Consider the following 26,831-nt stretch of genomic DNA (forward strand, 5'->3'; position numbering starts at 1 on the left):
AAGCTTTAACATAAAAAGTCTCCGGTCTTTTGGTGCATAGCTTTGTATAGCTTTTGGTGTATAGCCTTCTATTTTCCATTATTCTTTTGTTGTTCAAGAGAAACTGCCTTTGACCTTGTGCCCCAAACTGCACTAATTATTCTCACTCAATATGGTAAGGAAGTTTACTGCAAGCAGGGATGTTGAAATATTTGTTGATGATCTGACTACCTACAATAAGATGCATCAGGAGAGGAGGAAGACTAGGTGGGAAATGAGACTGGGTGATAAAGACACATCATAGGCATAGATTCTTCTGTGATTTGTTAGCAATTGGCCTTGAAAGAGTCTTTTTTTAAATACTTTGTCTTTTATTGTTTTATGTGTGTATATAAAATAAAAAGAGAAGTAGAAATGGGAAGTTAGGAGAAGGAAAAAGAAAGGGAAAAAATGTAAAAGAGAAAAAAGAAAAACAAAAGATAATAACATCCGACTCTTTTTAGCATAGTGCAAGATAAAAACATTCCAGTCTCAACTTTTTGCTTTTACACATTAATATATAACTAGCCATTTTTATAATGATAAATGTATCTAATTGACAAAACCAAGGTCTAAGTTTCATTTTTTTCATCATTAAGCACAAAATCTAGAAATGAAAATGAAAAACATACTTGAATATATTCTCCTCTTTAAATAAATAATCAATTTAACCATTTCTGCTTTATCTTCCTTGCTGTGGAAATAATAGGTGCAAATAGAAATATACGGTATATTATTTCCACAGCAAGAAAGATAAAGCGGAAATGGTTAAATGGATTATTTATTCAAAGGGGAGAATATATTCTTTGCAAACTATCACCATTTATATTGACACCGTTCACTATATTCTTTCAGAACCTTTGACCTTATAGGGGAAAATAATCTTTTTTTCCCCATCCTTTTTAAAATGCTAAGCTTTTCTTTCAGCACATTTCTAAAATCAAAACTATCTAATATCTCTTTTTCTTTTAACTTCTTAACATACATGCTTTGAACTTCAATATTAAATTTAGGTCCCTCCCTCTAAACTACCCTCATAAAATAATATTATTTTCTTTTGTCTACATTCTTTTTAAAACTCTATTTTTTTCTTCAGATTAATACATCATTTTATTTAACTGTCTTTTAACACAGATATTCTCAAACACATTTTCAATAACATTTTGCATACTTTAAGAATTACTTAGACTATATTGTTTTAATAGTGTATATATATACATACATATATATATATATATATATATATATGTATATATATACACTATTAAAACAATGATCACCAAGAGAATACTTTAAGAGAATAAAATTTAATTAATCAACCTAGCTTTTGTCAAAATACACTTGACATCATCAGGGTTAAAAGGCAAGTACTGAGAAGAGACCTATATACCGTTACCAAGAGTCTGCTTCCAGTTCATAGAGCGCGTTACTGGCCCCAGCTGCTCAGAATGTAACCCAAGCATGCCTCCTCTAATACACATTCTTTTGTTCCTAATTCGCATTCCCTCTGCATACCCAAGAGTCGTATTTTTACTTTTAATATATATATATATATATATATATATATATATATATATATATATATTGTTTTCTGAGGTTTTCGCGGGTGTTTGTATGTAGGTCTTTGGTTGTTCGGGTTTTCTCCCGCGTAAAATTGGAAGTGTCTTGGCGACGTTTCGACGAAGTCCCATTCGTCATCTTCAGGCTGGTGTTTTCAGCTTCGTGCTTCGAGCAGCACGAAGCACGAAGCTGAAAACACCAGCCTGAAGATGACGAATGGGACTTCGTCGAAACGTCGCCAAGACACTTCCAATTTTACGTGGGAGAAAACCCGAACAACCAAAGACCTACATACAAACACCCGCGAAAACCTCAGAAAATATATATATATATATATATATATATATATATATATATATATATATATATATATATATATATAAATAAATACAAAGTTACATTTTCAAATTTTAAATTAAGACTTTCTTTCAGTTACAAATATCAAACAGATAAAAATCCATCCTAAATTCAGTTAACTCATTAAGTTTAAATCACTCCTTCCAGCTTGTCTTCCTGGAGTAAAATCTTCTTATTCTCTGGAAAGTTTATCAAGTAGTTATAAGCCTCCCTTTTTCTCAAGAATTTCTCAACCTTGTTAATTCATTAAAGAAAAAGTCCCAAACTTGTCCTTTTAAAAGTTGCAGATTTTCTTGAAGCTTTCTTTCAGTTGTCTTGAGAGATCTATACCATCCTAATTAAGGTTGATGACAGGTTTATATTCCAAAATTGCACTTGACTCTTCAGCATTTTCAACTACTTGTGAAGATGCCTTGAAAGTTTTGTAACTTTCTACACATTTGCATCTCTAAGGTACTTTGAGTTGGGTTTTCTTTTAATCATCCTTGGAGCAAGCCAATGCAGATTTTGTTTAGAAAATTTTAAATATATCTCTCATAATTTGCTCCTCCATCTTGGTTTCCTCTTTGGTCAAATAGTAGCTTTTTTGTAAGTCACTGAATTGCTAGCCATTCAGGAATCATAAAAATCAGAAAGTTTTAGCCACCACATTAGAACAGACCAAGCTACAAATTACTACAAATAATAAACCAAAACCACAAGTTTCCGCCTTTATGTTTCTCCATCACCTTTTTTTTTTTATTCCACACTTCTTTATTTTGGCTTGCCTTGGTAACCTTCTTCCTTGTTGTTTAACACTGAAGAAATCCCTCAAATGGTGCAAGTCTTCAAACAGATGTAGTAGGTTATGACTAAAGAAAGTCTCTTTTAACTTAGTAAAGATTAATAGTCCTCAAAGGTGATTAAGACATGAAAGGCACAACTTACTGTCCATTTGAAACTAAATTTCAAAGCAGTGGTTTCTTCAAACAGATTGCAGCCCTCCCCCAGCTTTCAGCAAGCAATTTCTTCGAGAAACACTGAAGTTACCTGCAGACCTCAGCTGTATCGGAGGATCTTAAGGGGCAATTCTAAGATGTTTCCTAACCCAAGGAGAGTCATATAAACTAAAGGAATGTCAGTTCTTTCCATTTGTAGTTGAAGAGTTACAGCCCAGGGAAAAACCCTTCAGGGATCTCTCCTGAGTGTGTATTCAGTTGGCCATCTTCACCGGAAGTTTGGTCTTGAAAGGGTCTTGATGCCTGAGTAAATTACTGTTCTTCCTTGGCTTTTTACATAGAAAGTCTTTTAGCTAAGGAAACTGAAGAGAAGAGAAGAGAAGAGAAGAGAAGAGAAGAGAAGAGAAGAGAAGAGAAGAGAAGAGAAGAGAAGAGAAGAGAAGAGAGCTACCTCTGATTCTCACTTGAGAAAAGAAGAGGGAAAAGCAGGGTAGTTTCTGGTCTCCATTTCCTCACTGACTCTGACAAATGCAGAGAAGAGTGATTACTATTTCATTACAGTTCGAGTTTCTCAATTCAGAAGTGCAGAAAATGTACACAAGCAATTATTATTTACAACTGAAATGTCTAGCTGCTTTAGTAATTTCATATTACTATTCACAAACCCCCAATATACTTCTTCTTTCTGCATGCTAAATGCTTTTTCTAGCATTTCATTGTATATCAATAAAGCATTACTACTGTTGTGTAATGATGAGAAGAATATCAACATTTCTAATATAAACTTGGTGGTTTATGAAAAAAAATCTTTGGGTTTCACTTTTTTAGCCAAATGTGGCTTCCTCGCCTTGTGCCTCAGCATGCATATTTTCCAATGAAACAGAGTGATACAGAAAGATCATTTTATTATGATTTATTCAGAATGTTCTGCCTAAAAAGAATTCTTCTTATTCAGTGAGGGAATCTTGATCCTCAGCTTTCATCCTCTTATACATATGAAAAAAAATGCAAGAGAAAAGTTGATTGGACAGGAAAAAAGTAACCTCTCTCTTGCAAAGAAAATCAGTTAGCTGGAGTCATATATGTCACTTATTTGCATCCCTTAATACCACACATGTTATTTAAATGAAATCTGATGAAAGCAGGAGTATAAAATTTGTTTAATTTAATTTTCTGACAGAACAATCAATGGAACAAGAAGCTGCTAATGCTCCAACACTGGAAGTTTTTAAGAAAAGACTGGGCAGCCATTTGTCTGAAATGGTATAGGGTTTCCTGCCTGAGCAGGGGGTTGGACTAGATGACCTCCAAGGTCCCTTCCAACTTTATTATTTTTATTATTGTTATTGTTATTGTTATACATGAAGCTCAGTCAACTGAACATTCAGATTGACTGGTGCTGATGGTTGACATAGATTGCTGCCAGCATCTTAGGTATCAACCAGGTACCTCCTTAAAATGTAAGATGTTCCAAGTAGCACAGTTTTTTTGTACTACTACTACTACTACTACTACTACTACTACTACTACTACTACTATTATTATTATTATTATTATTATTATTATTATTATTAGGCAAAAAGTCATAAGGTTATTTGGAGTTCACGTAGAGACAAACCAGGTACCAACTAGCAGTAACAAGTTTTCACTTATCAGAAGACAAACTCCAGTCACCCTATCCTGTCTGGGGAACAAGACCATTTTTATCTTTTCAGATGAGGAATGTTAGAAGCTATCAATCAATCCATACAGCAATAGGATAAAGAGTTTTCCACATTCAAATCTGCAATGGTTTGAGCATTTAAAAGAGAGAAAAGTAAGTTAAATTAAAATGCAAAATAACTAAGTTAACAAGTATAACAATACTACAAATCCATGTTGTTGGTACTGCTAAATGCACCCGGTGTGGCTCTCACTTTAGCCATTTCTACACTTTCATTTTCCTTGATCAATCAGTTCACTATTTGACATAATTCACATAGATAGATTGATTTGTATATTCTGGAAAAAGACCATTGTGGTTCATTGGTTTTTATAACTATGAAGCCAGAATGTGGAATCAGAATTTGTCAGCAAAATTATTTGCCACCTCTTGTGTCCTTATTCTTTTTTGATTTTCAAGAATCTTTTACCCTGTATTGATCAGCAAGTTTTCCTCCATCCCTAGAACTGATAAATGTAGATTCTATGGCTAAAAAGAAAAAGAATATTATGATGAAATGAGTATAAGTAATTATAGTTTTCTATCAGAAAAGAACACCAACGTGCAGAAATCTAAAGAGTTAAAAAAAAAAAACATAATTGCCACTCTCTTCCTGTCACACTGAAATGCAATCTTGATGACATTCATCTAAATGTAAGATGGACTGAACAAGATAACAATGATAATGAGCAACAAAACTAAGAGATTTCCCATAAAATTGATAGTGTTTTGGCATCTACAAGATTTCCCAAGGTAAATGCAGTTGTAGGAGAGGGAAAAATATTATATGGATATAATTTTTATTGTAGGTTTTTTTGAAGAGGGTTTCTTTTGCAGAAGGAAATTAAACTCAAAATTATTATCATTTAAAATATGATTATGCAATTTTTTAAAAAATCCAAATAAGAGCAAGCATGGGTTCAAAAATGAAAAGAAAATCATAAAAGTATGTAACAAATAAAAAATAAGACTTTAAATAATTCCCACTAATCTTATAATTCTGTTCAAAAGAAGACAAAGGTAGAATAGTTTAGGCATTTTGTATAACCTGTACTTGCTGATATATTGGTAAATGGCTACCACTTATATCAAAATGCATTAATTAATAAATGAGTCATATTGATTTATGTATTGATTTATTTGATGTACTTTATCTTGTTCTGCCTGTGAGACTCCAAAGCTGATGACGTGGGGGTTTCCAAGCCAATTTGGGTTAAGAGAGAGAACAACAATCCTAAAGTCAGACAAACTGAATAGTGAATCATTTGATATTCAGCACCACAAGCAATATAATATACTAGTTTTCATCTGCAGTTTACACTTCAGAGAAATCTAATAGCTTAAAAACTCTTCATGCTGAAATCATTTTTGGATAGTAAATCATTTCAAAAAGAACCTAATTTGTAAGGGGCTTCATTTTGGTAGACAGAAAGCAGAAAATGTATCCGATTTGAAGAGAAACTATTCAAATATATATTTGAATTTCCTAAGTTATATTCTGGGCAGAAGTAATTTCATATAGTAATTTGATTTCAATAGTTTTCAATATCCACATTAATCTAAAATATATTCTGACTATATGGAACTTGATGACTGGAATATAAAATAGAAATAAATTATCTGTGCTGTACTTATTGCTAAAACATATGTTTTTCCACAATGAAGAAATATTTTTTGCTCCCAATAATTCAGTAACTGAAACTTCGATATTACTAGCCCAAATCTGCCCAGCTGCCTTCATGCCTAAGCTAGAACTAGAATTCTTAGTCTACTAGTTTATGGACTAGTTCCTGTCTTGTCTTGTTATGTCGTTGTCAGCCATTCAATAATTGTTGATCTTTGGTGACTCTATGGATTAGCACTCTCCATGCCCCTCTGTCTCTAATTGCCTCCTTCAGATCCATTATGGTCATCCTAGTGCAGGGGTCGGCAACCTGCAACAGTGAAAGAGCCACTTGGATCCATTTCCCTTGCAAAAGAAAAAACTGGGAGCCACAAAATGTGCATTCGCATGAGCGCGTGTGCACATGCACACAGAACACAGAGCTTGATTAAAGAATGGCGAGGCATGCACCGGCCCTGCCCCCCATCCAGCTCTGGTATGAACAGCTCTGCCATCCTGGCTTCTCCTCCCTTCGGAAAAGACTGCTCTCCCCCCGCCCCGCACTCTCCTTCTCTGGGACTTTCTTCTTTCTGCCTTTTGGCGTGAAGGTTCCAAGGGAGCGGAGCAGGAGACCGATGGAGAAAAAGAGCTGCTGCAGTGAATCTTCTGAGGTGGCAGCAGATGGCTGCTTGGGCTCGCCTATCTCAGCCTGCTGCGGGAGGCTGGAGTTGAGGCTTCTGGCTCACTCTGGGAGAGGTGCTTGGAAAAGAGAGGATGGGAAGCGGAAAGTGGGAGAAAGGACATCTTCCAGCTCTCTGGGGTTCTTTCGCTGGGAGGGCGAGGAAGCAGCAGTTCTGCTCTGCAGGAGGTGGGAGCAGGCAGGCTCTCCTTCAAACTTTGCCAAGTGACTCCAGGAGCGAAGCGAGCTCCGAGTCTCCAGAATGTTAACTTTGCAAAAGAGGGAGGCAATGGTGGGATTAAAATAAAATGGGGGGGAGGTTGAGGAAACTCAGCAGATGCTTACATCAGAGGGCCAGCAAAAAAGGCAAATCAGGGAGAGGAAGAAAGCTTTCGGGGCTTGTGCACAGACATAGCTGACTCTTCCTCATTTCCTGCCCTTGCTGCATCTCCTGTGGAGAAGCGTTTGCATCTCTCTGTCTCTCTCTGCCACTCAAAGCCATCCTGCAGCTCGATTCTTTAAGCGATTTCAATCAGCCCCTTCATTGCCAAGAATCCCCATGGAAGTCAATGGAGGTCTGCGGCGACTCAAAAAGCCAACCGCAGCACCTCCAAGTCCGTTGATTTTACTGCTCAGCAGCCTGGGGATGGGCAGAAACCAATGCCCCCACTGCCCGCCAGCCCTGCCGCTTGGCCTGGGAAACACGAGGCTGGTTCAGTGGCCTCGGGACAGCTAGAAACCAATGCCCCTGCCACTTGCTGCCCAGCCCGGGGAGACACAAGGCCGGCTCAGTGGCCCAGGGACAGCTAGAAACCAATGCCCCCACCACCTGCTGTCTAGCCCGGGAAGAGGCAAAGCTGTCTCAGCGGCCCAGGGACGGGCAGAAACCAATGACCCCGCCACCTGCCACCCAGCCTGGGAAAACATGAGGCCAGCTTAGTGGCCCAGGGACGGCTAGAAACCAATGCCCCCGCCGCCTGCCACTGAGCCCGAGGAGACATGAGGCTGGCTCAGCGGCCCGGGGATGGCCAGAAACCAATGCCCCTGCTGGCCGCCACTGCCGGCACTGCCCGGGGAGACACGAGGCCAGCTCAGTGGCCTGGGGAGGGGCAGGAACTGATGCCCCTGCTAGCTATTGGCCCCGCCAGGCCTGCTGCCCAGCCCGGGGAGACACGAGGCTGGCTCGGCTGCCCCTCCACCTGGTGCAGGTAAGCACCCTCCCCCCCACTCACCCTCCATCTCTGGCTCTGCTGCTACTTGGCCAACCAGGGCCGCGGCTTGTGGGAGGCCTAGCCTGCTCAACGGAGGCTCTGCTGGGCCGCTCCCAGCATGGATCCCAGGGCTTCCCTGTGCAGCTCTCCGGCCACATGCACCTCGGACCGGGCCAGCCTGGAAAGGCTCTTCCTGGCCACCCTTCTCCCAGGGCGCAGGGCACCCGGCTGCAGGGCCAATCAGGAGCTCTGTGAGGGGGCAAATCTGCACGAGAGAGAGAGAGAGAGAGAGAGAGAGAGAGAGAGAGAGAGAGAGAGAGAGAGAGAGAGAGAGAGAAGGGAAGCACAAGTGCCTCTCTGTCGCTGTCTCTCTCTCTCTCTCTGAAAATGGCGGAGGAGGCTCCAGAGCTGCAGGAGGTGGCTCAAAGAGCTGCATGCAGCTCCAGAGCCGTGGGTTGCTGACCTGTGTCCTAGTGCATCTTTTATAATGTCCAGCCAGTGAGTACTAGGTGACCCTTTCTTCTTTTTTTGTTCATCACTCCTAGCATAATTGATTTTCAAGTGAATCAGCTCTCATGACACAACCAAATATGACTACTTATGGCTTTATGAGATATTTTTTGTTATTCCTCGTGGTATCATTTGAGTAAAAAAAAGCATCCCATCCTCTGTTTTAGGAACCTGACTCCTTTGTAATTGATCCCTTGTTGCTTTAAAAATTCAACTCTTGACATTTGATTTTGCTGAGTAAGACACTCAATTATGTCCAATTTTGTGGTTAGTAGTTGGTTATCAAAATTGTCATAGTTCTCAATAAATTGTATTTGCGTGTCCATTCCTGTTACTTTTGAAATTGTATATGATTTAGTTAAAGTAACTTTTTGATCATCAGGAGTCTCAATAGGTTGTATATAGAATGGCATAGAATCTTCTTTGGTATTGATTAATTTCTCTTCTGTTGTTTTTTGGTCTGTAGGATAGTCAAATGAAGTCTGAAAGTTGGTTTGTAAATTCAAAGCAAATTTTCTGTTTTTTTATTTCTGTAGTAATCTCTTTTATTTTAACACATACTTGCTCAGTGGCTTCATAGATTTTTTCCAATATAAGTTTACAGTTGAATTGTAAATAGGGTTTCTCCATTTCAATAGTAACTAGAGACAATCCTGTTATCTTTTAGTGGAGGCTATATTTAATAACAGTTAGCCAGTGTCCACCCCCACAGATTTAACAGCTGTTGAACTTTTTTGTCTTTTCCCTTTTATGATAATCTGAAGGTCAAAACCAACCTCAGCATCAAACAAGAAAAAAAAACAGTTGAAGTTTTAAATTTCTCCACAAGGTATCCTCAGTAGATTATAAAATCTCTTCCCAGAATAATGTTAAGAAAATCAGGAAAAAATAGTATTCTTCACATGTAAACTAAATCCAGTAATGAAATTCAATAATAAGAATTTTTTCAAGATCCCAAAGTAAATAGAAATAAAAAATAATCAATGTGATTAATTTTCTTTCTTTTTTCAAAATTTCTCCTCCTACACTAACAAACGCCACTCTCTCAAAGAAGGGAAATAATTCAAAAATGCTTTTTACAGGGAAAAAGGGGGCTAAGAGAGGAAAGAAAAGGTCTCATCCAGATCAACCACGGTGGTTCTTTACGCTTAGATGTTCTTCTGACTTTCGGTTACTGCAGCAAAGTGATCAGTCATTTTACTGGCTGATCTTTTCTTTGTCAGCCGTAAGGAGCAATCTTGGACTGCGGAAGGAGTTGCCACCCTTCCACAGTTGACGAGGACCTCCTCAATGGTAGTCGCCCCTCCAGGGCGACTTTTCAACCTGATTAAGAGTCTACCGGCAGAGGGAAAGCAGCCATCGAAGAGAGGAGTCTGTTTGCAGAACTACACACGCTGCGATCCGGAACCAGAAATCAGTTGCTGGTATTTCTATCACCAATTTTAATCCCAATGGTAGATTATTCCAAATGGGCATATAGGTAATATATACAGGATGCAACCTTGCCAGATGCCTTTTCCACTTCTGAACTATTTTGTGTCTCCATATACCATTGCTCCAGTGGCTGCCTGATCAGAATACAATGACTGAATAATTTGGATGCAGTGTGGTGATGTTCCCAGTTCTTTGAGGCAGTTCTAGAACTTCTCATAGTCAACATATTCAACATATTTTGTAGTTAATGAAGCATATGTCTTTGCTTTTTCTATCATCCAATACAGAATGGCAATATGATCACTCTTTCCTTTTCCTTTGCAAAATCCTGCTTGTACATTGGTGGACTGTGTTCAACCTGTTATGTCAGTTATGTTTAAATAAGTAAATGGAAGGAAACAATGTCTGTGAATGATTTTCTCCAAAATGGATCAAAAATTAGGATTAACCCTATATTTAACAAAAGTCAATATCCACAATAAGCTTATCAGTGAATATAGTCCAAAGACAATTTTTAATTATAAGCAAGAATCCATCATTTCAAAAAGTTCAGTAGTTGTCTATTTTCCTTATAGTTCCTTATAGTATCTTTTAGATTTTGAGATCAAAAGAAAAAAGAGATTTTACACTACTTTCTGGTTTATACTTACAACCAAAACTAAGTATGTTTTAAGTCACAAGATTGCTGTTTCCTCTTATCTTCTTTCCCTTCCTTCCTCTCAACTTTCCCTCCTGAGTTGTTCTCAATTCAACCAGCTGGTGTCTCTCTTGCTATTATTTCTAATAATCAGCCTGCAGTCTCAGAACAGAATGTCTGCTTGCTTGTCTTCTTCTGCACTTTCACTATGAGATTTTACCGTGCTTTTGCCCCTCGAAGTTAGACTTCCCTTACAGAAAGGGAGGGAGGAGAGAAGGAAAGGAGGAAAATGAAGGATGAAGGAAAAGAGAGCTCCTCGTCGATTTGAAGTTCTCCAGCTGGTGTAGTTGCACCAATGCAAGCAAGCCTTCAGTGCCCAAACTTTGATTTCGCCGCTAATGAGAGAGTGAGGAGAGAAACTCCCCTCCTCTTTTCTTCTGGACTTCTTGTTCTTCCGTCCTTTCCAGAAAACCTCCAGCAGATTCTCTCACCGGATCGCTCCTAAGGGGACGTCAGGATTACTTTGACTGGATTTGTCCCATTTCTATCCTGCTAGATCACCGCTAGCATCGGTCAGCTGGCAGCTGTCATTTCTTCAGGGCCATTAAAGGCCTTCCCCTTCCTCTGCTCGGCTTTCCAAGGCTTTTCCTCAGTTCGCTAATCTTGGCTGCCACCAGAGATTGCTTCCCTGGGCGCCTCTTAATTTTGGATCTCCCTCCAAGAAATCTGGGACCCCGAAGGGTCCGTCAAATGGTCGAAAGCGAGTGTAGACATTCCAGAGAATCGTCCAACGCACCTGTTCTTCTTGACAGCTGCCCCCCCCACTATTTATTATGTTTATGGGTTACACTCATTCTGGCTTAAAATAATATCTGAAAAACAGATACACTTGCTAAACAGATTATTGGAATGACTTCTATGCAGAAATTTGTCAATCATATTTCCATTTAAGTTAAAAATAAATAAAGGTTTATTCCAATCCATTTGTTCATGACTTACAATTCTACATCTGGTTTCTGAGTAGATGGGAAAAAAATGAAATAGAAAGAACAATATCCTCTACAATTAACAAAAGGGCTACAATTAATTCTGTAGCAATCCCCTTTAGGATTGCTGTGAGCAATAACAAAATTTAAAACAGCATCTATAAAGGATGCTACTAATATACTTTCAAAATCACAGTATCAGGAGATGAGTTGGCAAGACATAATTTATTTTTTCCTTATTTATTTATTCATTCATTTACGCATTCATTGATTTTTTTCATTTGTCTTCCAACCTATCTCTAAAGAAGACAACCATTGAAACCTGGATAATGCCATTGTCAATATTCTAATAGTAGTACAATAACTGCAAATATAGGACTGTCTGCAGAAATACATTATCCATCAGAATGATGCTATTAATGCTATTGCTACTGCTACCTGATGTAAGATGCAAGACTGGAGATAAAAAATGTGGGACACAGCATATTTCTCTGACTGCTCCCAAGTATTATGAGCCAGGAGATTTCATCTATGGAGGCATTATTTATCAATCCTCCTTTTATATGAAACATTACAACTTTCATCAATGTCCTTTTGGGCCACCTTTGGGAAAAATGTTTGTATAAGTATTTTTTTTTTCACTACAAAAAAGAAGTAAATACCTCAACTGTGATTCTCCTTGACAAGGTGCTTCACTTATTGGGGCAATTGCTGTGATTTAATATAGCAAAGTGCCTTGGGGGAGCACATCATCATGGTAAAAGAAATTACAGTAGAGCAAATTCTTCCTGGTTATTACCAGTGCTTTTTTTCTTAAAAAAAAAAAAGGTGCCAGAACTCACACACGTCATACAACCCGCCTTGCCTACCCTACAAGGTTCCATCCAAAAAAGGCGCCGGAACTCCATTCTGGGCGTTCTATGAGAAAAAAAGCCCTGGTTATTACTATTCTGAATATATGCAAAAGCTATTCTCCACCAACAGCAGGAGAATAACAGGTTGCTCACTTCTGCCTCAAAGTATTATCTGATGTTCTTTTATTACTTGTTATGACATTTTCATTCCCTCCTGTTTTTAACTCATTTGTGCCTCATTATATGTCTGAAAAAATATATTTGAAGTTTTCTTAATAATCTAAATGAATTTTGCTGTATCAGTTTTCATCTTGTACATTCCCCATTTCCAATAATGTTATACCGTTTTCCCCACTATATTATATAAAGTTATTTAAAGCTATATTAGATCTAATGGTTTCCTTTTTTCATAATCTGCCAGATAACTTCCCCTCTTTTCCAAACTACTATATTTGCTTTTGGGTACTACTATAACAGGTATTTTTGAGTATATTAGAATGAAGGACAATGAATGGGAAATATTTCAGGAAACTGAAAGACTCTTTCACTTCAAATAGACCTCCAATCTTAAGAAGTAATAATAATAATGATAAAGTTGGAAGGGACCTTGGAGGTCATCTAGTTCCACTGGTTAATTGTTCTCACTGTCAGGAAATTTCTCCTTAGTTCTAGGTTGCTTCTCTCTTTGGTTAGTTTCCATCCGTTGTTTCTTGTCCTGGCTTCAGGCGCTTTGGAGAATAGCTTGACTCCCTCTTCTTTGTGGCAGCCCCTGAGATATTGGAACACTGCTATCATGTCCCCTCTCGTCCTTCTCTTCATTAAACTAGACATACCCAATTCCAGCAACCGTTCCTTATACGTTTTAGCCTCCAGTCCCCTAATCATCTTTGTTGCTCTTCTCTGTACTCTTTCTAGAGTCAACATATGTTGCTTCATTTAAAAGTTTCAAGGGTTATATATGATCCAAAGTTGAACATTTCCTTTTCAGTGTAGTGACTGAGAATTACCAGCACATCCTGGCTTTGATATTTGCTGTGAAAGAGATCAATGGGAATGCCCAAATGTTATCCAATGTTACCCTGGGATTCAATATTTATGACAGTCACCTGAATGCAAAGTGGACTTACCATGCAGCAATACAATTGATTTCTCCAAATAGTAAACTTTTGCCCAACTATAAGTGCATAATTCAAGACAATCTTTTTGCAATTATTAAGGGATTGATCTCAGACATCATACACCAGTTTCCAACTCTTATGAGTCTTTATAAAATTCCACAGGTAAGTTCCTTCTTTTCCCCTCTCACCTAAAGTGGATGTTTTTGTATGCTTAAGTTTATGTGTTTTTACATTTATTAGGCCTGATCACAAAACCAGAGTTTTAGACTGGATTTGACATTTTTATTCACCTATCAAGTCTTCCAAAAGAACATGTAAACAGAAGCAAAACTAATTTATAGGACTTTTTATTTTGTTATTTTTTCCAGTTCTTTCATTTTTGTTCTGATATCTCCAGGTATTGCAATATTCTTTTTTATAAGATTTTATTAAATTTTTTCCATACGTAACAATAATAATTTTTCAACCAACGTGCTGTCTGAGTTTAAATACATATTTAATTCCTAATTCTTTATTCTTTCCTCTAACGATCGGTAAAAAAAGTCCCAAGTCTGATAATATTTGTTTCTTTTTCTTTCAGTCTCATAATCAATCTGTCCATCTCTGCACATTCTAGTATTTTTTTAATTATTTCTTTACCTGGTGGTATTCCTTCATTTTTCCAAATTGCACAAATATTATTCTTGATGCTGTTGTAATGTGTAAAATCAAATATAGGCTTTGTTTGTTAGTCTTTTCTGGCATTATACCTAATTTAAAAAAAGTTCAGGTTTAAAATCTACATGTTCTCCCAACATCTTTTCTAACCAAATATGTATATTTTCCCAATAATTCTTTACTTTATCACATGTCCACCAAACATGATAATACATGCCTGACTTACGTTTACATTTCCAAAATCTATCTGACATATTTTTAAACATTTTTGCTAATCTTGCTGGTGGCAAGTGCCATCTATAAAACATTCTATATAAATTTTCTTTATAAGAAGTTGACATTGTCAGTTTATAATTCCTTTCCCATAAATTTTGCCATTTTTCTAATTCTATATTATATCCAAATTTTTTCACCCATCTTATTATTGTTTCTTTAACTGTTCGCTTTCTATTTCCAAAGTTAAAAATAATATACATTTTCTTAATTTATTTCTCATCTGAAGTTAACAAAATCTTATCAAATGCCATTTGTTCTTTATAAAGTTCATATAGTTTAACATCTTTTTCATATCTAGTTTGCATTTGTAAATGTGCCCACCCTGACAGGTTGATACCCTGATTTTCCATTTCTTGTTTAGATTTTAGATTCCCTTCAGAATTTAGAATATCTCTATATGTCCAGATTTTTTCAAAGTCCACCAAATTTGTGTGTACCAATGCTTGCATAGTTGACAACCACCCTGGAATTTTCAAATATATTTTACTTTTTATTTTTTCCCATACTGTTAACAATGCATTCCTTATATAATGATTTTGAAAATATTTATGAATTTTATTTTTCCCGTACCATAAAAAAATGTGCCACCACAATTTTAAATCATGCCCCTCCAGATATAACAACCATTTATTTCTAAAAGTTATCTATTATTTTACCCATGTTAATACAGATGCTTGATAGTACAAAACCCACTTCAGTAAGCCAAATCCTCCATTTTCTTAACATCTTGTAACATTTTTATCTTAATTATAGTTTTCTTTCCTTGCCAAACGAATTTCAAAATTAATGCATTTAAATCTTGAAAAAAAAATCTCAACTTTTATGGGTATTGTTTGAAATAAAAACAAGATTGTCGGCAATACATTCATTTTCACTGTAGTGATTCTTCCTAGTATTGACAATTTCAAATGTTTCCATTTTTCCAAGTCCAGTTTTATTTGATTCAATAATTTTGTATAATTATCTTCTTTTATTGTTGAACATCTTGCTCTTAAATGTATACCCAAATATTTAATCGTTTTAACTATCTGTAGTTCTATTTTTTCTGACATTCGTTTTTTTTGTTTATCTGTAAAATTTTTAGCTATTACTTTAGTTTTTTCTCTGTTTATTTTCAATCCTGCCATTTCTCCATACTGTTCTACCTTTCCCAGTAATTTAGGAATCATCCACAAAGGTTCTTCTAAGATAAATACTATATCATCAGCAAATGCTTGTAGTTTATAAGTTTCACCTTTTATTTCCAGTCCTTTAATTTCTGTATCTTGTCTAATATTTCTGTTTAAGACTTCCAAAGTGAAAATGAATAACAATGGAGATAGTGGATATCCTTGCCTTGTCCCTTTTCTTATCTCAAAGTTCTCAATATAATCTCCATTCACGATCATTGTTGTATATTGTTTTTATCATATTTATAAAGTTCTGTCCAAAGTCCATAATTTTAGTTGCTGAGTCATAAATTTCCAGCCATTTTGGTCTGGATGTATACATTCCATTAAGTATTTTTTCAGTCTCTCTGCCATCATTGAAGTAAAAATTTTATAGTCCACATTCAGCAGTGATATCGGTCTGTAGTTTTTAATCTGTGTCAAATCTGAATCTTCTTTTGGTATTAAAGTAATATTTGCTTCCATCCATGTGGCTGGGAGTTTAGCCTCCAACAAAAGTCCATTACAAATGTCTTTCAATGGCTCACTTGGGATATCTTGTAGGGTTTTATATAACTCCCCCGGTAATCCATCTGGACCTGGTGTTTTTTCGTTTTGTTTTTTTGTTTTTTGTTTTGCCTTCTTATGGCCTCTGTTATTTCCATCATTGTGATTTTTTCCTCTAACATAGTTTTAAATGTTTCTGGAATTTTTGGAAGATTATTTTCTTCTAAATATTGAATTGTTCTCTCTTTTGGAATTTCATCTATGCCATACAGTTTCTTGTAATATTCCTTAATTATATTTTTTATTTTTTTCATTTTTTATCTACTAAGATGTATATCATTTTCTTCTCCTTCTGTTTTTTAAGTTTATAAGCTAACCATCTTCCTGGTTTATTTGCATTTTCAAAATAATTGTTTTGATCTTTTTATTTGCTGTGCCAATTTTTCTGAATCCAACAGATTTAGTTTGTGTTTTATTGCTTCCATTTCTCTTTTCAAAGTCTTTTTCTGTGGGTTTTTCTATAGTTCTGATTCTAACTTTCCAATTTTTTCTTCTAATAGTACATATTGCTGTTTTCTCTGTTTGTTTTTCTTTGCCATGTATGTTATAGCTATACCTCTAAAATATGCTTTGGCTGTGTCCCTTACATTTTGTAATGTTGTATCTTCTTTTTTGTTTTCTCTAAAGAAAAATTCCATTTCTTTTTTTGCTAATTCTATGAATTCTCTTTCTTTTAGTATAGATTGGTTTAAAGTCCATCTTGGTCTTTTTTGTATTCCTCTCCATATCCCTTTTAAAGGGTTATTATCTGCCCATGTGCCTAGTGCTATCTCAATTTCCTGTATATTCGTCCTCAATTCAGACATCATCAAAATCATGTCAATTCTTGACCAAGATTTTTGACTATTTGAATAAAAAGTATATTGAAGATTTTTTCTGGATTAGTTTCCCTCCAAACATCTTGTATTCCAATTTCTTCTATCATATTAAAAAATGTCTTAGGTAGTCTTCTTCCTGTTTTCCCTGTTTTACTGCTTTTATAGTCAATTGTCCCATCTACTATCGCATTAAACTCTCCTACTAAACAAATGTTTTGGTACTCCGTTTCTATTATTTTTCTATGGAGATTTTGATAAAATTCTTCCTGGTTATTATTTGGTACATAGATTACTACTAATAATGTTTGTTTTTGATGTAGATATATTTCTACCATCACAATTCTTCCTTCTTCATCTGAGTAAACCATTTTAGAATCTATTGTCTCTTTCATATACAGCAACACCTCTTTTTTCCTGATGTGCTGATGCATGATAAAGTTTCCCAATTTGGGGATATTCCAACAGTTTATGATGTTGTTTTTTTTTATATGTGTCTCTTGTAAACAAATTATGTCTATATTTGTTTTTTTGTGAATTCCAGAAAATTTTGTTTCTTTTTGATGGGGAATTTAGTCCATTTATATTCACTAAAAAAAATCTGTTTTCTTTCTCCATTTCCATTATTTATATTTAGGTCTAGTCCAGTGGTTCTCAACCTGTGGGTCGGGATGCCATTTGGGGTCAAACGACCATTTCACGGGGGTCGCCAAACAATGCAATCCGCCATTTTTTCCCCTTTTCCTTAGCTGTGCTACTCCCTTTTATTCTATTGGCTTTTGAAAGCCAATAGAATAGACTCTCTTGAATAGAGTCTAATTCTATTGGCTTTCAAAAGCCAATAGGAATTGTCCAGGCTGTCTCTGCCCTGCTGAGCCTGCCAAAAGTCCCATTCTGCAAACGGTGCTGCAAATTGTCTGCAGTGAAGGCGAGCTGTCTGGAAGTTTCCACCCCTCCCTGCTGGGCAACTACTAAAAATGTAAGTAAAAGAGGGCCAGGGGTGGGAGGTGGGAGGCCGGCAGGTGCAGGGAGGGTTGCTGGCACGCGTGGGGCCCGGCGGGTGCCTTACCTCCCTTGGGCTGGGCCAGCTGGTGGCCCAGCCAGTGGTCGGCCTGCGCCGTCTCTGCTGCTTGCCAGCTACGCCTCAGCCAGAGCAGGGGGCAGCACCACGCATGCGCAGCACTCCCGGGAAGGGAAAGTCCTCGACTTATGACTGGTTGGGTAGTCCTCGACTTGCGGCCATTTGGGGGTCGCGGCATTAAAAAGGTTGAGAACCACTGGTTTAGTCGATCTCATGTTCCTCTCTTCTCTGGCAGTTCCTTCACTCTCTTGTTCAAATTTCTCTTTCTGTTCTCCTGTTTGCGTAGTTACTTCTTCAATTGTCTCTTCCATTTGTTTCTGTTCCTTACTTTCTTCTTGCTGATGATGCATTCCTTCATCTAAGACTGCTCAGTTTCTTACTTCAATGTCTTCTGCTTTCCAGATTGAATCCAGTCGATATCTAGTATTATTCCAATTGATTAAAATCCCTTCTGGCATTAACCATCTAAAATTTATGCCTTTTGAAATCAGCTTTGTAGTTAAAAAATGGTAATGTCTTCGAGTATCTCTTACTCAGTTAGGTATCTGCTTTAAGACCACAATTTCTTTATTTTTATATTGTAATGGCTCATCTCTCACTTTTTGCAGTACTTCATTTCTTGTTATTTTCTTTATACATCTCACATGCACTTCTCTAGATAGTTAATATTTCCTTGCATAGCTTGAATTCATTCGAAATATTTCATCTATCTCCATTTTCATCTCTGCTCTATCTGCTTTCAAAACTTCTGCCAGAAGCTCAATGATCACAACTGCTATATGTCTTCAGGGATATTTTGAAATCTCAAATAATGTTCCATCTTCCCCATTTCTAAGATTGCCACTGCTCCTTCTAAATTTTGATTTGCTTGTCCTAATTTTTCATTTTCTTGTAATAGTATTTCAATTTTTATCAATATCATCTGATTTATTTTCTATTTTCTGAATTCTTTGTTCATTTTTGGCAATCATTTGATGATAAACTTCAAATTGCGCCTTTATATCCAAAATTTCTTTGCTTAGTTTATCAAAATTGCTTTTTGTCTCTTCATGATTTTTTTGCATTGACTCTTAAATCAATTTTAGTGTAGTCTGCATTTCATTTGGGCAGTGCTTATTTTCTCATGCTGCAACATTGTTTCAATAGACCTCTGGGTTGTTGGGATAGGTGTTCCAACAGAGGGTGCAGAGGAAGTCTTCTTCATAAGTCTGGTGATGTTTGATGTACTCATTTTTCAGCCAACTATCTTAGGATAAAATCCAAAATGTAAAAAGGAGCTAGCTACTTTAGGCTAAATCCAGTATCTCAAGGAAAAAACAAACAAAATAGAGCATGCAAGAAGAAAAAAGAAAGAAAAAGCCAACTATCTTAGGCTAAAATCCAATAAAAAAAACGAGCCAACTATGTTAGGCCAAATCCAACTCCTCCAGTTGAGTGTCAGATGTAAAACATTCACTGTCTCCAAATAATTCCTGTTTTAGTTATATCCAAAGTCAACAAATATAGTTATGAGAAATCTTTTCCATTGTAGACTCACATCAAGGCACTTTGTTTACACCAGGTGTTGTTCCAAGGTCAAATATTTCCAGATTTTTTTTAGTATTTAAAGTACTTTGGCAACCTAATGAGAAGGAAAAACTCACTGGAGAAGAGCCTAATGCTGGGAAAGATTGAGGGCAGTAGAAGAAGGAGACAATAGAGAATGAGGTGGCTGGATGAAGTCACTGACACAATAGGCGTGAGCTTAAATGTATTCCAGAAGATGGTAGAGGACAGGAAGGCCTGGAGGAACATTGTCCATGGGGTCGTGATGGGCCAGACACAACTTTGCAACTAACAACAACAAATATTGTAGTTTATTATTTCGCCACTAGATATCCTCATACATTATTTATCAATGTCTGATTTTAGAAAAAAAAATTACAAAGTTTTTCTTTTAAAATTCTTTATAGGTTGTTTACCCTTAAAATTATATCTAGAAAATTTTTCCACCTCTTATAGATTAAGTAGTCCTTCTTTGAATCAATCTGAATTCAATTTTAAAAGTTTATTTTTAACTTAACTATCTTTCCCTTTTGTAATTGCTCACCGCCTTTAGCTTCAATCCTTCTGGGGTCTTTACTTTTTAGCTCTTCCCAACCAGGGACTCAATATTTTTTAATCCACAAGGAAAATAAAAAGATACTGGCTCACCCAGCTTCAGCCACTGTTGAGAGTCAGCTGTTCGGCAGAGCACCGCAGCTCCTCGCTTTCCGTCCAGCTGGCGATGACTTGGGTTGCCTGAGCTCACCTGACAGCCTTTCCTCCATCCTTTTAGAGGGTTTCTTCAGTCTGCTCAGACTGACTGCTGTCTGGTCTGGGCTCCTGAAATATCCCTCCTTCTTTGTTGCCCCCATAGGGCAATTTTACAACCCTTTAGGATCGCTGGGCAAAGCGAAATCAGGCTGAGAAGCTGGAGCCCCGGCTTCTTCCACCCATCTGATTGGCCACCAAAACTGGAACAGGTACTGCAGTATTCACTATTCAGATTTTTTTGCATTCTTTTCAATAATGGTTAAGTCTGAAGTATTATGTAGCAGATACATATCTGTTTGACCCCCTCCTCCTCCTCTTTCTGCTGCTGCTTCTGTTGCTTCTGCTGCTTGTTCTTCCAACAATATGAAATCTCAGTTTTCATAAAAGTCATTGTTAATATAGAGTTCTTCTCCCCTTTTTTGACAGATTATGTATGGATCTGCTGGAGTTGAAGCAGGGGTTACCAGTCTTCCTTTTTTCTACCAAATGGTTCCAAATATAATTTATCAATATAGGGGGATCTTACACTTACTTCTATATTTCAACTGGAAGTGGATTGGACTCTTGGTGACTAATTTAGACTGGTTCATAGAGACTCTAGTTCCTGAGTTTTCCAAAAAAGGCATTTGTTTTGCTTTCATAGAGTTATTTAGTAGTTCATGTTATAATGCCAATACAGGATTTTTTTTTGACTGTGTGATAGCATTTTATGAGAAAATAATGGATAATGAAGCCAGTGTCTTCGTTTTTAATGGAGATACACGTTCCATGATCTATGTGAGGTATTTACTAAATACAGATTTTAAAGAATTATTTGGAAATCCAAAAGGGAAAGTACGGATTCTGACTGTTGGGATGGAGTTGAAGCATTTTGCCAGTCAAAAAACTTGGGATTTGCAGGACTTCCATGGTGCAATATCATTTACAATTCATGCCAAAGAACTGAAAGGATTCAAACAATATATTCAAGGTCAAAAAATTTCCACTCTAAAAGAAGATGGTTTTATCAAGGATTTCTGGAGTCATGCATTTGGATGTGCATTTCAGGATTCTAATCTGGAAGATGATAAGGAGAATATCTGCAGTGGAGAGGAGAAGTTGGAGAGCCTTCCTGAACATGTTTTTCCCAAAAGAGTAACAGGTCAAAGCTATAGCATCTACAATACTGTGTATGCTGTGGCTCATGCTCTACAAGCCATGTATTCTTTCACATCTGGAAGAAACATTATGATGAAAGAAGATGGAAAGAGGCTTCATAGCGACAAGTTCTGGCAGGTAATGGATTCAATATTTTAGTTGGTGGTCTAATCCATGCATGTATCGAAAGAATGAATTTATTATTTTCAAAATATTGTCAAGTCAACCAGACTGGTACAATAATCTTCTGACAGTTATTGAAGATGTATGCATTGTAAATTGTGTTAGATAATATTAATATATAAGAATATTACTATTATTGACTCAAATACATAAATAACTGATAAAAGATGAGAATACCATCAATAGAAGTTTTGAATCAACTTGTCAAAGATATAACAAAAGCCAAAAGAGTCATAACAAAATGATAAGAATAAAAATGAGATGAAGCAAATATTGACCAGCCAAGAATAAATGGCATTGATAGCAATTTTTGAAAGGTTAATTCAATTTGTAAATAAAACCCTCAAACATTATGTTGGACCCAGATTCATATCACTCAAAGATGATTCAATATGGGGTTTGTACAGCATCTACCAACGTGATCTCCTTTCAAAAGTATTTCTCATTTTAGAGAAGAACAAATCTTGAAGCTTCCTATTATTACACATGTTTTTGTTTGTATGTTTGTTTGTTATTTCATATATGGATACTTGACTTCTGGAAATTAACATCAGGGCATAAGTAATGTGATTGACAATTCTAAAATCTTTACTAAGAAACATTTTTCTACTTCTCATCTATGTACTACTAAAAAGGTTTATAAAGTGAGCTATGGAAGACTTTATATAACGGGTCTATTGAGAATACATTAGATTTTGTGTCATAACAGTTATTAGAATTAGGCCATCACAGACTATTATCTAGTTTATTAAGAAAGATTTTAAGACACAAGATTTAAGAGATATATACAGTGACCAGTGGTGGGATTCAAATATGTGAACAACTGGTTCCCTGTATGGATGCAGCTTCTGGAAGTCCATTCTGGGCCTAGACAACAAAAACATTAGCTACCGGTTCTGCCGAAGTGGTGTGAATTGGCTGAATTTCACCAATCACAGTGACCCTATATACAGGGTTTCAAAAAGTCCTTGAGGCTTGGCTTTCTTACTAGGCCTGGAGTTAGTATGTTTTCAATTTGTTATGATTACTTTAATTTTTTGGGTTGTTATATTATGTTTTCTATGTTTTCAATTATTTTAATTAAATATTGGCTATGTTATAAGCAGCTCAGAGTCTTTTGGGGTGGCCATTAGAGGAAATCTAATATGTACAGCATCCCAGAGTTATAGATTGCCCTTGGTGACCTTTCCAGGGGGCTACAAGTAAGCAAAGTCAGTGGAGGAAGATAGATTTGCTTATTGACCAGATGACTAATAAGTGTGAGGCTTTTCATAATAACCACAACCAAAAGGTTATATAATTGTATGCAACTCATTAACAACTGCATCAATTAGCAATGGGATTTATATTCCCGCTTCTTATTGTAAATCAAGGACTATGAACAATGCCAATACATAAAATGATAATAATAAAAATGCCAAATCCACTCTGAACACTTAGCTGGTTGGGCGATGAATCATAGTAACAGTTATACAGCTCTTACATGCAAACATGTAATCTTTTATTTTCTGATCTAGTTATTCCATTTTATTAAATCTGTATCATTTAACAACAGTGCTGGTGAAAGAATTTTCTTTGATCAGAATAGGGAGATAGTTCAAGAACTTGATATCCTCAACTGGGTTACATTTCCAAACCAGTCATTCACTGGAGTGAAAGTCGGAAAAATGGATCCTCAATCTCATCCAGAGGAAGCATTCGCCATTAACAAAGATGCAATGGTATGGCACAGTTGGTTTAACCAGGTAAATGTAAATGTTAAAAACCTATTTATTTAACAGATTTGTATAGCAACCAATTTATATAATATAAACTTTGATGGGTCTCAATTAGCCAAAGAATAAAAATAATAAAAAACATATAAAATAAGAAAATAGAACACACACAGTTCTCAACATACTTTCTTTGGTCTTCAGCTTCAGATCACCACAAGGCTTGGAGGAAAAACCAAGTCTTCACCGGTTTTTGGTGGTAAGGGGTTCCAACGGTCAGAGTTGATATAAAGATGTATTTCAGATGTTCCAGTAGACCAGATAACAACATTTGAGGCACGGAGAGGACAGTTCTGCCTTATTTGTTACTGATTCAGTTTGTGCATTTCTGACTTTTTACCCCGAACTAGAACACTTGGCAACTATCTGGTGGGAAATATGAAGTAGGGCATGTTTTTTCCCACTGGTCAATGGAATAAAAATGATTTATCACTTCATATTGTAACAATAGGATACCAAACATGAACATGAAATATTACCTAAGTATTGCATAAAGTATATTTCTCTTTGATGCATTTTTCAAATCATTCTATCCTTCATATTGGTTAGAAAAATATTATATAAATACAGTACCATGAAGTCTTAACAATAGGGCTCAGTAGGAAATCACTGTTCCAGATATGCTTAATTCCTTTTTGCAGACCTTGGCTTAAAGAGACTGAAGATTTTCACATTCCAAATGGAAGATCTACAGCAGAGTAGCCATATTCCTGGTTCCTGCATGACTCAGTCCACTACTGTCTTCCTGACCATGATGAACTTTGAATGACATATTGTTTTATGTCTCAATTTGAAATTAGAACCCATTTAACTTCCTCTTTCTTCATTGCTGGACAGACATTGCCTCTTTCTCTCTGTAATGCCCATTGCCAACCTGGATCTAGAAAAAAAAAGGAAAGAAGGGAGACTCTTCTGTTGCTATAATTGCATTGCATGTGCCAAAGGATCAATATCCTACTACAAAGGTGAGCATTAGCATATACAACTACACAGTTTATTTTCAAAGCAAATATTTATGGAAGATATGCAGATAGGTCATACAATCCCTGCTGTGTTCACGTATCTAACCATGCTCTTCACTGCTAACCACTTATGTATCAGATTTGTGCTTTATGATATATTTGCATTGTGTGAAGGAAATAAAAATAAGAATGGAAGGCAGAAAGAGAGATTTAGCTTGCTGTTCTGTTTTAAAGTCACTTAAGATATTGTTGCCTCTCTCCATAACTTTTTATTTTATTCTCTTCCTTTTATTCTAATCTCTACAAATGAATTACCATAAATGCTGGCGTACAAGGCGACCCGGCATATAAGACGACCCCCGTCTTTATAGCCGGGCCGCATTCCTAGAACGTCGTCTTATACGCCGGAAACTACCAGTATTCCCGGCGTATAAGACGACTCGGCGTATAAGACGACCCCCGTCTTTGGCGCCGATTTCAGCATTCGCGGAAGTCGCCTTATACACCGGCATTTACGGTATTCACAAAATGCTAGTATGGCAATTTACTCTACCCATCTTTCAGGTGGATATGCACAGATTTCAAATAGTAAACCAGATTTTGTCTCAATGCCTCCTTTAACTTCCTGCAGTGAATGTAATATAATTTTACTTGAAAATCTTTCTTTCATAGACATAGCTGACCGTGTTAAATGCCCTGATGATTGCTATGCTAATGAAGATAGGAATACCTGTATTCCCAAAAAGATAAGCTTCTTGTCTTATGAAGAACCTTTGGGTATCAGTTTAGGCACAAGTGCCATTTCATTTTCATTTGCAACAGTTATGATACTAGGAATATTTCTGAAGTATCACAATACTCCAATAGTGAAAGCCAACAACCGTGGCCTTTCCTACATGCTTCTTATTTCCCTTGTATTGTGCTTCCTTTGTGCATTGCTCTTTATTGGCCAACCAAAGAAGGGAACATGCTTTATCCAGCAAATAGCCTTTGGCATCGTCTTCACATTGGCTGTTTCTTGTGTTCTAGCAAAAACTGTCACCGTGATTCTCATTTTCATGGCAACCCAACCAGGATCCAGGCTCAAAAAATGGGTAGGGAACAGCCTGGCTTGCTCAATTGTTCTTTCTTGCTCTTTTCTTCAAGTAAGCATCTCTCTGGTGTGGATGGCAACTTCTCCTCCTTTCCCAGATATGGACATGCATTCAATACCTGAAGTGATTGTTTTGAAGTGCAATGAGTCATCCCCAGTTATGTTTTATTGTGTCCTGAGCTACATGGGTTTCCTGGCAATAGTCAGTTTCACTGTGGCTTTCTTTGCCCGCAAGTTGCCAAGTAGTTTTAATGAAACCAAACTTATAACGTTCAGCATGTTGGTATTTTGTAGTGTTTGGTTCACTTTTGTCCCCACTTACTTGAGGGGCGAAGGAAAATATATAGTAGCTGTGGAGATTTTCTGTATCTTATCTTCCAGTGCTGGATTGCTGGATTCTTTTTCCCCAAATGCTACATTATTTTGTTGCGGCCTGAGCTGAACAAAAAGCAATTGTTAAGAAAAAAGCAGTAGTCAAACTTTTTAAAAACTTTTTAAAGTATGCTACACCCCTTCAAAATAAATAGTATTATAGGAAAGGATTTCCTTTAATCTGCACTAATTGGTCATATTTCCATAGAAGCAAAGTAAGCTCTAGATTCTTAAGGTAGGTCTGGCTGTTTGGAATATTTGATTCAACTAAATAATTGAGTTATCTGCATTCCTGCAAGATTGCACAAATATTATATTTGTTTCTCAGCTTTAGTTCCCCCCCCCCCTTTTTTTTTGTAATACTCAGATGATCTGACTGCCTATAACAAGATCAGGGAAGGAGGAAAAACATTTCGTGGGAAAATGGGGCTTGTATGATTAAAGAGGTAGTATGGACATAGATTCCTCTGGCATTTATCAGGCAATTGGTCCTGAAGGGGTCTTGATATCTGAATAAATTTCAATTCTCTCTTGGCTTTTTACATTACATAGTTGTTTAGCTAAGGAAACAGAGTACAAGAGAAGAGATTCACATCTGATTCCCACATTGAGACAAGAAGAGGTCAAGAAAAGTAGTTTCTGTTCTTCATTTGCACACTTAATAGGATAGATATGGCAAGTGAAGATTTCTATTTCATTACAACTAGAGTTCCTCAAGGCAGAAGTGCTGTAAAATGTACACAAGCAACTATTATTTACATCTGAAATGTCTAGCTACTTTTAATGATTTCAGATTACTATCCACAATATCCCATTGTAAATTCTTCTTACTGCATGTTTTTCTAACGTTTTACTATATATCAATA

The 26,831-nt window shown here is 36.6% G+C and overlaps 1 pseudogene; it reads left to right on the top strand.

Moving 5' to 3' along the window:
- The first annotated feature begins 7,976 nt into the window (after nucleotides 1–7,976).
- LOC120319967 lies at nucleotides 7,977–26,802 on the top strand (annotated as a pseudogene).
- Nucleotides 26,803–26,831: the final 29 nt, after the last annotated feature.

The sequence above is a fragment of the Crotalus tigris genome, unplaced genomic scaffold, assembly GCF_016545835.1.
Source record: "Crotalus tigris isolate CLP2741 ecotype Arizona unplaced genomic scaffold, ASM1654583v1 scf7180000021055.717220, whole genome shotgun sequence".
Classification (NCBI taxonomy): domain Eukaryota; kingdom Metazoa; phylum Chordata; class Lepidosauria; order Squamata; family Viperidae; genus Crotalus; species Crotalus tigris.